The following is a 13,129-nucleotide window of genomic DNA, read 5'->3' on the forward strand; positions in this document are numbered from 1 at the left end:
TTTGAAACAATAGCTCAGTGGGGTGATAGCACCCATAATCTGATTTTTCCCAGCCAGCGTCTTCACAATAAGCATGAGTGTCTCCTTTGTCTAACTGAGAATGCTTAACAGGAGGTGCTAGGAAAGGCTGGGATCGGGATTATAGTCTGCCTCAAACTTATCTCCTGCTCAATCTCCTGCCTCTGCCTCTGCTCCCACTGACTTTAAGAGAAAAGAATTCTGCTTTTTCAACTCTGAAAGGCTTCAAGCTATTGGACTCTTAGTCAATTAATTTAGATCTCGGAGTACAGACAGACAGACAGAAAGCACTTTCCTTAGCAAAGCTGTCCTTTTTTCCCTCTCTCTATTTTCAGAGGTCACCTTTAGTCGGAGCTTATCTCATACATGTATAACCTGACTGAAGGCTGCAAAAAATAAGAGATGCCAATATTCTGAATTTCCCCCAGCCTTTTCTCCTAAAACTACAGTTCCTATAAGCCCATGGCTGATATCCTGGGGTTCAGCAGGTGACAATTTAACTATGTTTTCCCACTGCATGACAAGAGTCACCAACTTTCCCACTATGATGCTGGGGTCCTTTCTGCTCCCCACCTTAACCCTTTCCATTCAGCCTAACTGTAGGGTCTGTTTCTTGCAACACCCAGTCCTGGTGCAAATTCTGTATCATCTGGATGATTTTGGATTAGGGCAACACGCAGCCATGTGAAGGAAGATAGATTCCCTGAACAATACTAATTTGGTTTTGTTTAGTTAGAAAGGAGGAAGAATAAAGGGAATGAATGCTGGATAGGCAGCCAGTAATATTCTGCAACATGTTATTCAACATTCATATGTTCAACAAGCATCTGTTGAACAAGCTTGTTCAACAGATGCTTGTTGAACATCTACTGCATTTCAGGTATGAGGGATGGCAGGAAAACCAGGTAGGTTCTGCCTTCTAAGAAGCTCGCAGAGAGATGGCAGCGCAGACAGTGGTGCCCAGTGTGAGAGCAGCACAGTAGAGGCACAGAGAGTGTTGGGGAATCACAAGTGTTGTGAGGCACAGAGAGTGTTGGGGAATCGCAGAATCAGGGCAGCAGACCTGAAATGGAAGGTCTCAGAAGAGTTGAATCCTCCCCCTCACGGAATGTACATGCCATGAAGCCCAGGTTCTGTCTGATTCATTCACTGCTATATTCCTAATGTCTGCAACACTGCCTACCACATAGTAGGCACTCAATAAATACGTGTTGAACAGATGATAGTGACACTTGAGATGAACCTTGAAAGATGAGGAAGTATTATTACAGTGAAGAAGGCCAGTGGTGTGGGCACATGTCCTACAGTGGCACAGTGTTCAATGATGCCTCAGAAATGTCTTGGGAATAGGAGAAAATAGCTATTATTCCCTCATGGTGCCAGCATTGAAATAAGACTTTAAAATGCCAGATGTGAGTAGGTACAATACCTGTGAAGAAGTCACTGGAGGAGTGGTGGAGAGGTGGAGGGCAACCCCACTGAGGGCCAGGCACAAAACTGGACACTGGGGACAGTAAGAAGTAGAGTCAGGTGGGTGGACTGTGTGTCGCTGAAAGGGTGTCAGGAGACAGAAGTGAGGAAGTGGCCCCTCTACTGGGAGCAGTGAAGAGCCCATTGGGAAAAAAAAGAGTTTTTAAAGAGTTTTTATCTTCCCTTTTCTTGATGCTCTCAGTGTGATCAGCATTCTATTCCAGGACTTATAGGATCACAGGTACAGCTTTCAATAGGCTGGACTTCCCTCTTGGGGAGTTTACCTTCACTCAGGATAGGTTGTTGCTGTCAGGTCATTGATTGTAGTTTTCTCATTCTGCCCTATAGGTCTATCTAGGAAAGACATTAGTATTATTTCTACCCAACTACAATTGGTTTTGAGGCAAAAAACCAAACAAACAGATAACTCTTGTTAAAACAGCTAGGGACATTCATCAAAGGATTGAGTAGAAAACCCAAAGAATACGTATTAAGTAAAGCATACAACCTGTTAAATTGCTGTCGATAACTTTATAACTTTATTGTAATCCTTACTTTAGCCTTAAAGTTGAAAAAGTTGGTATCTCATGTCATCATGAACCTTTAACCTGGACTCCTCCAGAGCTTTAGATCATATTAAAATCTAAATTTCCTCTAGCAAATTGCCTTCAATTTTTCTGCCACTCAGAATCAGTCATCTTGCAACAACCTATAGTTGTTGACTGTCACTTTCATATGAGGAGTGGATTTTGATTCTGCCTTCCTTGATTACTGCTATTCTTTCTCTGTGAAACTCTCTTCTTGGCTGGGCACGGTGGCTCACGCCTGTAATTCCAGCACTTTGGGAGGCTGAGGCGGGCGGATCACCTGAGGTCGGGAGTTTGAGACCAGTCTGACCAACATGGGGAAACTCCGTCTCTACTAAAAACACATAAAAATCAGCCGGGCATCGTGGCACATGCCTGTAATCCCAGCTACTTGGGAGGCTGAGGCAGGAGAATCGCTTGAACCCGGGAGGTGGAGATTGCGGTGAGCCAAGATCGCACCATTGCACTCCAGCCTGGGCAATGAGAGTGAAACTCCGTCTCAAAAAAAAAAAAAAAAAAAAAAAAAAAAAGAAAAGAAAAAAGAAACTCTCTTCTTAGGGAAGAAGCTAAAAGGGAGAGAAAAAAGTTTGAGAGTGTCCAGTCTATGACTTATTTAAAACTTCTAAAATATTCCTTTTTCCAATTGAGTACACCTCTTAATTCCATATTTTCATGCTTTTCTGATCATCATCAATGGCTACCGTTATTCTTTAATTAATCAGTTGAAGGATAGAGAGGGAAAAACCAAAGTGTTTTTTCCTATTCTCTCTCACCTCTCAATGCAACACAGCACCTCTAGTCACTAAAATTTCTCCCCATCCACCAAGCAGGCAATTCTCCAGTGGACACCAGCTGAGCATGCTCTAACTGAGTTCAATTGACTCTGTCTACCTGGAGATAGTGTTAGATCCCACAGGTGGAGGGCTTGGTCCCACAAAACTGCCCCCACTTCAGATGCCAGTCACAAGTAGACAAGAGGCTGTCACCTATACTTCCACTGGCTATAAATTGGGGGATCTCTGCACCCCCTCCTCAGGTTTAATTAATTTGCTAAACACTTCACAGAACTCAAGGAAACACTTACATTTATCCATTTATTATAAAAGATACTACAAAGGATGCAGATGAACGGTTAGGTGAGAGAGATGCACAGGGCAGCATATGTGGGTGGAGGCACAGAACTTTCATGCCCTCTTTGGGCATACCACCCTCCAGGAACCTCCGTGTGTTCAACTATCTGTAAGCTCTATATAATGAAGAGTGTCAGTGGGAGTGAGGTAGAAGGCAAGTGAGGAAGAGGAAGATGGGAAGCAAATGCAGTGTGGTGCATTACTACACTGGTCCCTGCTTCACAACAAGTTGCTAATAAATGTGCAGCTCAACAGATGTACCCACTCAGGTTCAAGAACTCCTTCAGAAAGTTTGTAAGGAACAACTGTGCTTCGGAGAGGGTTACTGAAGAGAGGACCGGAGAGGAACTGTATCTCCTGTCTCCTGTCTTCCTTGGTTAGCCCCACAGAGATGAACTTCCATGTACTTCCAGATTGCATCATTTGGCTCCTTCTGCAGCTATTTGAGAAGTCAAATACCCCAATTTGTGGTGTGAGGCCTTATCAGAGTTCGGAAGTTGTGGGAGGAGCCTTGGATTCTGGGTGTAATCCTAAGTCTTCAGAGGGACTTTGTAGGCCCACGCATTGGTCCTGTTGCAGTTGAAATATAGAGTAAGAGCTAAAGGGCCAGGATACAGATGGGGCCAAGAGAATCTGGGACAAACGTAAGAAATTAGCGTGTTTCCTCCTCTTCCCTGCCACCCATTTTTCTCCTCCATTACCTGATATTAGCCAATAATATTATCATTTTTAGTATTTATCTTTGTATTATTTTTGATTTCCAGCTATTGTAGAAACATTGTAATGATGATTTTAGCTTGCCTTTTTAAATCAATAAAATTAGTTTTCTTTCCACCTTCTTTCTTTCCTCCTCTTCTAATTTTATTAGTTCGGACATTTCTACATTGCCAGACTAACGACATTTGCATTCTAGTTTGTCATTGTACAGACCATCCCCAACTTACAATAGTTCAACTTTATGATGGGTTTATAGAAATATTAAATGCATTTTTGACTTATAATACTTTCAACTTGTGTTTATCAGGATGTAACTCCATCACACATTGAGGAGTATCTGTAATTCTCACCTTCGATTTTTGTCTCAATTATATTGATAAATGTATTTAATGCTCACAGCATGTCATTTTACTGTGGTTTCCTCTGTTATCACTTGCCTGGCCAAAGTTCATTTTTAGTAGTTTCCTCAAGAGGACTCATTGAAATAACACTTCTTAAGTTCTTGCATCCTCAAAACTACTTTTTCTGTAACGAATCATATGTACTTTAAGCGGATATGAAATTTTGAGTCACACTTTCTTTTCCTGAATGTCATTTAACTATTGTTTCATTATCCTCTGGGATTGAATGTTACTGTAGAGACATACAAAGTTATCCTTGCTTTTATACCACTTAAACATGACTGGTCATTTTGTTTTGCTGACTAAAGTAGTCTCAATCTTTGAATTCTGAAATGTTACTAGAATAACTCAGTGTTGACTGCCCTTGATCAGATTTCTGTGGCAACCATTTGTGCCTGTATATATATAGATTCAAGTTTTTCTTTGCTTCAGAAAATATTTTGCCCCATTACATCTTTCAATATGTGTTCTGTCCTTTGTTCTTGGTTTTCTTTTTGGGGAACTGCAATTATGTGAATACTGTATTTCTTTTGTATTTCTTCTGTATGTACCCTTCTCTTCTTTATTTGTTTTTACTTTTTGTTTCCATTTCATTTTGTTCATTTCTCTTATTAATATCTCCTTTGCCTTGTATTATGTTTTCCCAAGTCTAGATAATTTTTTCTTTTTAATTTTTGTGGGTACATAGTAGGTATATATATTTTGAGGGTACATGAGATATTTTGATACACACATGCAATGCACAATAATCACATCATGGAAAATGGGGTATTCATACCCTTAACCATTTATCCTTTGTATTACAAACAATCCAATTATACTCTTCTAGTTACTTTAAAATAAACAATTAAATTATTATTGACTATAGTCACCCAGTTGTGCTATCAAACATTAGGTCTTATTCATTTATTCAAACTATTTTTTTGTACTCCCTAACCATCCCCACTTCCCTTACACCTCACCCCACTCCCATTTCCAACCTCTAGTAACCATCCTTCTATTCTCTACCTCCTTAAGTTCAATTCTTTTTATTTTTAGCTCACACAAATAAGTGAGAACATGTGAGGTTTGTCTTTCTGTACCTGGCTTATTTCACTTAACATAGTGACCTCCAGTTCCATCCATTTTGTTCCAAATGACAGGATCTCATTTTTTAATGGCTAAATAGTACTCCATTGTGTATAAGTACATTTTCTTTATCCGTTCATCTGCTGATGGACACTTAGGTTGCTCTCAAATCTTGACTATTGTGAATAGTGCTGCAACAAACATGGAAGTGCAGGTATCTATCCAATATACAGATTTCCTTCCTTTTGGGTATATACCCAGCAGTGGGATTGCTGGATCAAATGGTAGCTCTATTTTTAGTTTTATGAGGAATCTCCAAACTATTCTTCATAGTGGTTGTACTGATTTACATTTCCACCAACAATGTACAAAGATTCCGTTTTCTTCACATCCTTGCCAGCCTTCGTTATTGTCTCTATTTTGGATATAAGCCATTTTAACTGGTGTGAGATGACATTTGTTGTAGCTTTATTTTTAATTTTTTGGATGATCAGTGATGTTGAGCACCTTTTCATATGCCTGTTTGCCATTTGTATGTCTTCTTTTAAGAAATGTCTATTCAAATCTTTTGCCCATTTTTTGATCAGATTATTGCATTTTTTTCCTTATAGAGTTGTTTGAGCTCTTTATATATTCTGGTTATTAATCTCTTGTCAGATGAGTAGTTTGCAAATATTTTCTCCCATTTTGTAGCTTTCTTTTCACTTTGTTGATGTTTCCTATGCTGTGTGGAAGCTTTTTAGCTTGATGTGACCCCATTTGTTCATTTCTATTTTGGTTGCTTGAGCTTATAGGGTATTCCTCAAGAAATTTTTGCCCAGATCCATATCCTGGAGGGTTTCTCCATGTTTTCTTGTAGGAATTTCATCGTTTGAGGTCTTAGATTTAAGTCGTTCATTCATTTTTTATTTGGTTTTTGTATATGGTGAGAGATAGGGGTTTCGTTTTGTTCTTCTGCACATAAATATCCTGTTTTCCCAGCAACATTTACTGAAGAGACTGTCTTTTCCCTTGTGTATGTTCTTGACACCTTTGTTGAAAATGAGTTTATGTGTGCATGTGCGTTTATTTCTTGGTTCCCTGTTTTGCTCCATTGGCCCGTGTGTCTATTTTTATGCCAGTAACACGCTGTTGTGGTTACTATAGCTCTGTATTTGAAGTCAGGTTATGTGGTCCCTACAGGTTGTTTGTTTTTGTTCTGCTTAAGATGATTTTGGCTATTCTGGGTTTTTGTGATTACATTTAAATTTTAGGATTTTTTTTTCTATTTCTGTGAAGAATGTCATTGGTATTTTGATCAATATTGCATTGAATCCATGCATTGCTTTGGGTAGTATGGACATTTTAATAATATTAATTCTTCTAATCCATGAATGTGAAATATCTTTCCATTTTTTTGGTGCCCTCTTAAATTTCTTTCATCAGTGTTTTATAGTTTTCATTACAGAGATCTTTCACTTATCTGGTTAAGTTAATTCCTGGGTGTTTGATCTTATTCGTGGCTATGGTAAATGGGATTGCTTTTATATTTCTTTTTCAGATTCTTCATTGTTGGCATATAGAAATGCTACTAATTTTTGTATGTTGATTTTGTATACTTCAACATTAGTAAACTGGTTTATAAGTTCTAATAGTTTTCTTGTGGAGTCTTTAGCCTTTTCCAAATATAAAGTCATATCATCTGCAAACAAGGATAATTTGACTCCTTGCTTTACAATTGGGATGCCCCTTGTTTCATTCTCTTGTCTGATTGCTCTAGCTAGGACTTCCAGTGTTACATTGAATAACAGTTGTGAAAGTGGGCATCCTTGTTGTGTTCCAGGTCTCAGAGAAAAGGCCTTTAGTTTTTCCTTATTTGGTATGATACTAGCTGTGTGTCTATATGGCTTTTATCATATTGAGTTATGTTCCTTCTATACCCTATTTTTTGAGGGTTTTTATCATGAAGACATGTTGAATTTTCTCAAATGATTTTTTCAGCATCAGTTGAAACAATTATGTGGTTTCTGTCCTTCATTCTGTTGATATGATGCATCACACTGATTGATTTGCATATGTTGAACCATCCTTGCATCCCACGAATAAATCCCACTTGGTCACGATGAAGGGTCTTTCTAATGTATTGTTGAATTCGGATTGTTAGTATTTTGTCGGGGATTTTTGTATTAATATTCAAGCATTAGTTCTTCTTTAAGTGTTTGGTAGAATTCAGCAGTGAAGCCAATAGATCCTGGGCTTTTCTTTACTGGGAGGCTTTTAATTATGGCTTTGATCTCATTACTTGTTGTTGGTTTGTTCAGTTTTTGGATTTCTTCACGGTTCAATCTTGACAGGTTTTATGTGTCTAGGGATTTGTCCATTTCTTCTATGTTTTGCAATTTGTTGGCATATAGTTGCTCATTGCAGCCACTAATGATTCTTTGAATTTCTGCAGTATTGATTGCAATGACTCCTTTTTCATCTCTGGATTTATTTATTAGGGTCTTCTCATTTTTTTTTTCTTGTTAAGTCTGACTAAAGCTTTGTCAATTTTATTCAACTTTTCAAAAATCCTACTTTTGTTTCATTGATCTTTTGCATTGTTTACACCATTTCAATTTCATTTATTTCTGCTCTGATGTTTGTTATTTCTTCTCTTCTACTAATTTTGGATTTGGTTTGCTCCTGCTTTTTTAGTTCTTTAATAAGCATCATTAGGTTGCTTTTGGAAGTTTTTCTTTTTTCTTGATGTAGGCATTTATAGCTATAAAATTCCCTGTCAATACTGCTTTTGCTATATCCCATAAGTTTTGGTATGTTGTGTTTCCATTTATCATCTGTTTCAAGAAATTTTTCAATTTTCTTTTTAATTTTTTTCATTGACCCACTGGTCAATTAGGAGCATATTGTTTACTTTCCATGTATTTGTATAGTTTCCAAAATTCTTCTTATTATTGATTTCTAGTTTTATTCCATTGTGGTCAGGGAATATGCTTGATATTATTTAATTTTTAAAAAATGTTTTAAGGCTTGTTTTATGAACTAACATATGGTCTATCCTTGAGAATAATCTATGTGCTAAGGAAAAGAATTTATATTCTGTAGCTGTTGGATGAAATATTCTGTAAATATATATTAGATCCCTTTGGTCTATAGTGCAGATTAAGCTTAATATTTCTTTTTTTTTTTTTTTGTCTTACACAAGATTTATTTTTATTTATTTATTTATTTTTTTATGAGTTGTTTTTATTATACTTTAGGGTTTTAGGGTACATGTGCACAATGTGCAGGTTTGTTACATATGTATCCATGTGCCATGTTGATTTCCTGCACCCATTAACTCGTCATTTAGCATTAGGTGTATCTCCTAATGCTGTCCCTCCCCCCTCCCCCCGCCCCACAACAGTCCCCAGAGTGTGATGTTCCCCTTCCTGTGTCCATGAGTTCTCATTGTTCAATTCCCACCTATGAGTGAGAACATGCGGTGTTTGGTTTTTTGTCCTTGCGATAGTTTACTGAGAATGATGTTTTCCAGTTTCATCCATGTCCCTACAAAGGACATGAACTCATCATTTTTTATGGCTGCATAATATTCCATGGTGTATATGTGCCACATTTTCTTAATCCAGTCTATGGTTGTTGGACATTTGGGTTGGTTCCAACTCTTTGCTATTGTGAATAGTGCCGCAATAAACATACGTGTGCATGTGTCTTTATAGCAGCATGATTTATAGTCCTTTGGGTATATACCCAGTAATGGGATGGCTGGGTCAAATGGTATTTCTACTTCTAGATCCCTGAGGAATCGCCACACTGACTTCCACAATGTTTGAACTAGTTTACAGTCCCACCAACAATGTAAAAGTGTTCCTATTTCTCCACATCCTCTCCAGCACCTGTTGTTTCCTGATTTTTTAATGATGGCCATTCTAACTGGTGTGAGATGGTATCTCACTGTGGTTTTGATTTGCATTTCTCTGATGGCCAGTGATGATGAGCATTTCTTCATGTGTTTTTTGGCTGCATAGATGTCTTCTTTTGAGAAGTGTCTGTTCATGTCCTCTGCCCACTTTTTGATGGGGTTGTTTGTTTTTTTCTTGTAAATTTGTTTGAGTTCATTGTAGATTCTGGATATTAGCCCTTTGTCAGATGAGTAGGTTGCAAAAATTTTCTCCCATTCTGTAGGTTGCCTGTTCACTCTGATGGTAGTTTCTTTTGCTGTGCAGAAGCTCTTTAGTTTAATGAGATCCCATTTGTCAATTTTGGCTTTTGTTGCCATTGCTTTTGGTGTTTTAGACATGAAGTCCTTGCCCACGCCTATGTCCTGAATGGTATTGCCTAGGTTTTCTTGTAGGATTTTAATGGTTTTAGGTCTAACATATAAGTCTTTAATCCATCTTGAATTAATTTTTGTATAAGGTGTGAGGAAGGGATCCAGTTTCAGCTTTCTACATATGGCTAGCCAGTTTTCCCAGCACCATTTATTAAATAGGGAATCCTTTCCCCATTTCTTATTTTTGTCAGGTTTGTCAAAGATCAGATAGTTGTAGATATGCGGCATCATTTCTGAGGGCTCTGTTCTGTTCCATTGATCTATGTCTCTGTTGTGGTACCAGTACCATGCTGTTTTGGTTACTGTAGCCTTGTAGTATAGTTTAAAGTCAGGTAGCGTGATGCCTCCAGCTTTGTTCTTTTGGCTTAGGATTGACTTGGCGATGCGGGCTCTTTTTTGGTTCCATATGAACTTTAAAGTAGTTTTTTCCAATTCTGTGAAGAAAGTCATTGGTAGCTTGATGGGGATGGCATTGAATCTATAAATTACCTTGGGCAGTATGGCCATTTTCACGATATTGATTCTTCCAACCCATGAGCATGGAATGTTCTTCCATTTGTTTGTATCCTCTTTTATTTCATTGAGCAGTGGTTTGTAGTTCTCCTTGAAGAGGTCCTTCACATCCCTTGTAAGTTGGATTCCTAGGTATTTTATTCTCTTTGAAGCAATTGTGAATGGGAGTTCACTCATGATTTGGCTCTCTGTTTGTCTGTTATTGGTGTATAAGAATGCTTGTGATTTTTGTACATTAATTTTGTATCCTGAGACTTTGCTGAAGTTGCTAATCAGCTTAAGGAGATTTTGGGCTGAGACAATGGGGTTTTCTAGATATACAATCATGTCATCTGCAAACAGGGACAATTTGACTTCCTCTTTTCCTAATTGAATACCCTTTATTTCCTTCTCCTGCCTGATTGCTCTGGCCAGAACTTCCAGCACTATGTTGAATAGGAGCGGTGAGAGAGGGCATCCCTGTCTTGTGCCAGTTTTCAGAGGGAATGCTTCCAGTTTTTGCCCATTCAGTATGATATTGGCTGTGGGTTTGTCGTAGATAGCTCTTATTATTTTGAGATACGTCCCATCAATACCTAATTTATTGAGAGTTTTTAGCATGAAGGGTTGTTGAATTTTGTCAAAGGCCTTTTCTGCATCTATTGAGATAATCATGTGGTTTTTGTCTTTGGTTCTGTTTATATGCTGGATTACATTTATTGATTTGCGTATGTTGAACCAGCCTTGCATCCCAGGGATGAAGGCCACTTGATCATGGTGGATAAGCTTTTTGATGTGCTGCTGGATTCGGTTTGCCAGTATTTTATTGAGGATTTTTGCATCAATGTTCATCAAGGATATTGGTCTGAAATTCTCTTTTTTTGGTTATGTCTCTGCCAGGTTTTGGTATCAGGATGATGCTGGCTTCGTTAAATGTGTTAGGGAGGATTCTCTCTTTTTCTATCGATTGGAATAGTTTCAGAAGGAATGGTACCAGTTCCTCCTTGTACCTCTGGTAGAATTCAGCTGTGAGTCCATCAGGTCCTGGACTCTTTTTGGTTGGTAAGCTACTGATTATTGCCACAATTTCAGAGCCTGTTATTGGTCTATTCAGAGATTCAACTTCTTCCTGGTTTAGTCTTGGGAGGGTGTATTTGTCGAGGAATTTATCCATTTCTTCTAGATTTTCTAGTTTATTTGCATAGAGGTGTTTGTAGTATTCTCTGATGGTAGATTGTATTTCTGTGGGATCCGTGGTGATATCCCCTTTTTCGTTTTTTATTGCATCTATTTGATTCTTCTCTCTTTTCTTCTTTATTAGTCTTGCTAGTGGTCTATCAATTTTGTTGATCTTTTCAAAAAACCAGCTCCTGGATTCATTAATTTTTTGAAGGGTTTTTTGTGTCTCTATTTCCTTCAATTCTGCTCTGATTTTAGTTATTTCTAGCCTTCTGCTAGCTTTTGAATGTGTTTGCTCTTGCTTTTCTAGTTCTTTTAATTGTGATGTTAGGGTGTCAATTTTGGATCTTTCCTGCTTTCTCTTGTGGGCATTTAGTGCTATAAATTTCCCTCTACACACTGCTTTGAACGTGTCCCAGAGATTCTGGTACGTTGTGTCTTTGTTCTCATTGGTTTCAAAGAACATCTTTATCTCTGCCTTCATTTCATTATGTACCCAATAGTCATTCAGGAGCAGGTTGTTCAGTTTCCATATAGTTGAGCGGTTTTGAGTGAGTTTCTTAATCCTGAGTTCTAGTTTGATTGCACTGTGGTCTGAGAGACAGTTTGTTATAATTTCTGTTCTTTTACATTTGCTGAGGAGAGCTTTACTTCCAACTATGTGGTCAATTTTGGAATAGGTGTGGTGTGGTGCTGAAAAAAATGTATATTCTGTTGACTTGGGGTGGAGAGTTCTGTAGATGTCTATTAGGTCCACTTTATGTAGAGCTGAGTTCAATTCCTGGATATCCTTGTTAACTTTCTGTCTCGTTGATCTGTCTAATGCTGACAGTGGGGTGTTAAAATCTCCCATTATTATTGTGTGGGAGTTTAAGTCCCTTTGTAGGTCACTGAGGACTTTCTTTATGAATCTGGGTGCTCCTGTGTTGGGTGCATATATATTTAGGATAGTTAGCTCTTCTTGTTGAATTGATCCCTTTACCATTATGTAATGGCCTTCTTTGTCTCTTTTGATCTTTGTTGGTTTAAAGTCTATTTTATCAGAGACTAGGATTGCAACCCCTGCCTTTTTTTGTTTTCCAGTTGCTTGATAGATCTTCCTCCATCCCTTTATTTTGAGTCTATGTGTGTCTCTGCACGTGAGATGGGTTTCCTGAATACAGCAGACTGATGGGTCCTGACTCCTTATCCAGTTTGCCAGTCTGTGTCTTTTGATTGGAGCATTTAGCCCATTTTCATTTAACGTTAATATTGTTATGTGTGAATCTGATCCTGTCATTATGATGTTAGTTGGTTATTTTGCTCGTTAGTTGCTATAGTTTCTTCCTAGCCTTGATGGTCTTTACAATTTGGCATGTTTTTTGCAGTGGCTGGTACCGGTTGTTCCTTTCCATGTTTAGTGCTTCCTTCAGGAGCTCTTTTAGGGCAGGCCTGGTGGTGACAAAATCACTCAGCGTTTGCTTGTCTGTAAAGTATTTTATTTCTCCTTCACTTATGAAGCTTAGTTTGGCGGGATAGGAAATTCTGGTTTGAAAATTCTTTTCTTTAAGAATGTTGAATATCGGCCCCCACTCTCTTCTGGCTTGTAGAGTTTCTGCTGAGAGATCAGCTGTTAGTCTGATGGGCTTCCCTTTGTGGGTAACCCGACCTTTCTCTCTGGCTGCCCTTAACATTTTTTCCTTCATTTCAACTTTGATGAATCTGACAATTATGTGTCTTGGAGTTGCCCTTCTCGAGGAGTATCTTTGTGGCGTT

Source organism: Symphalangus syndactylus, chromosome 19, assembly GCF_028878055.3.
Source record: "Symphalangus syndactylus isolate Jambi chromosome 19, NHGRI_mSymSyn1-v2.1_pri, whole genome shotgun sequence".
NCBI classification, from domain to species: domain Eukaryota; kingdom Metazoa; phylum Chordata; class Mammalia; order Primates; family Hylobatidae; genus Symphalangus; species Symphalangus syndactylus.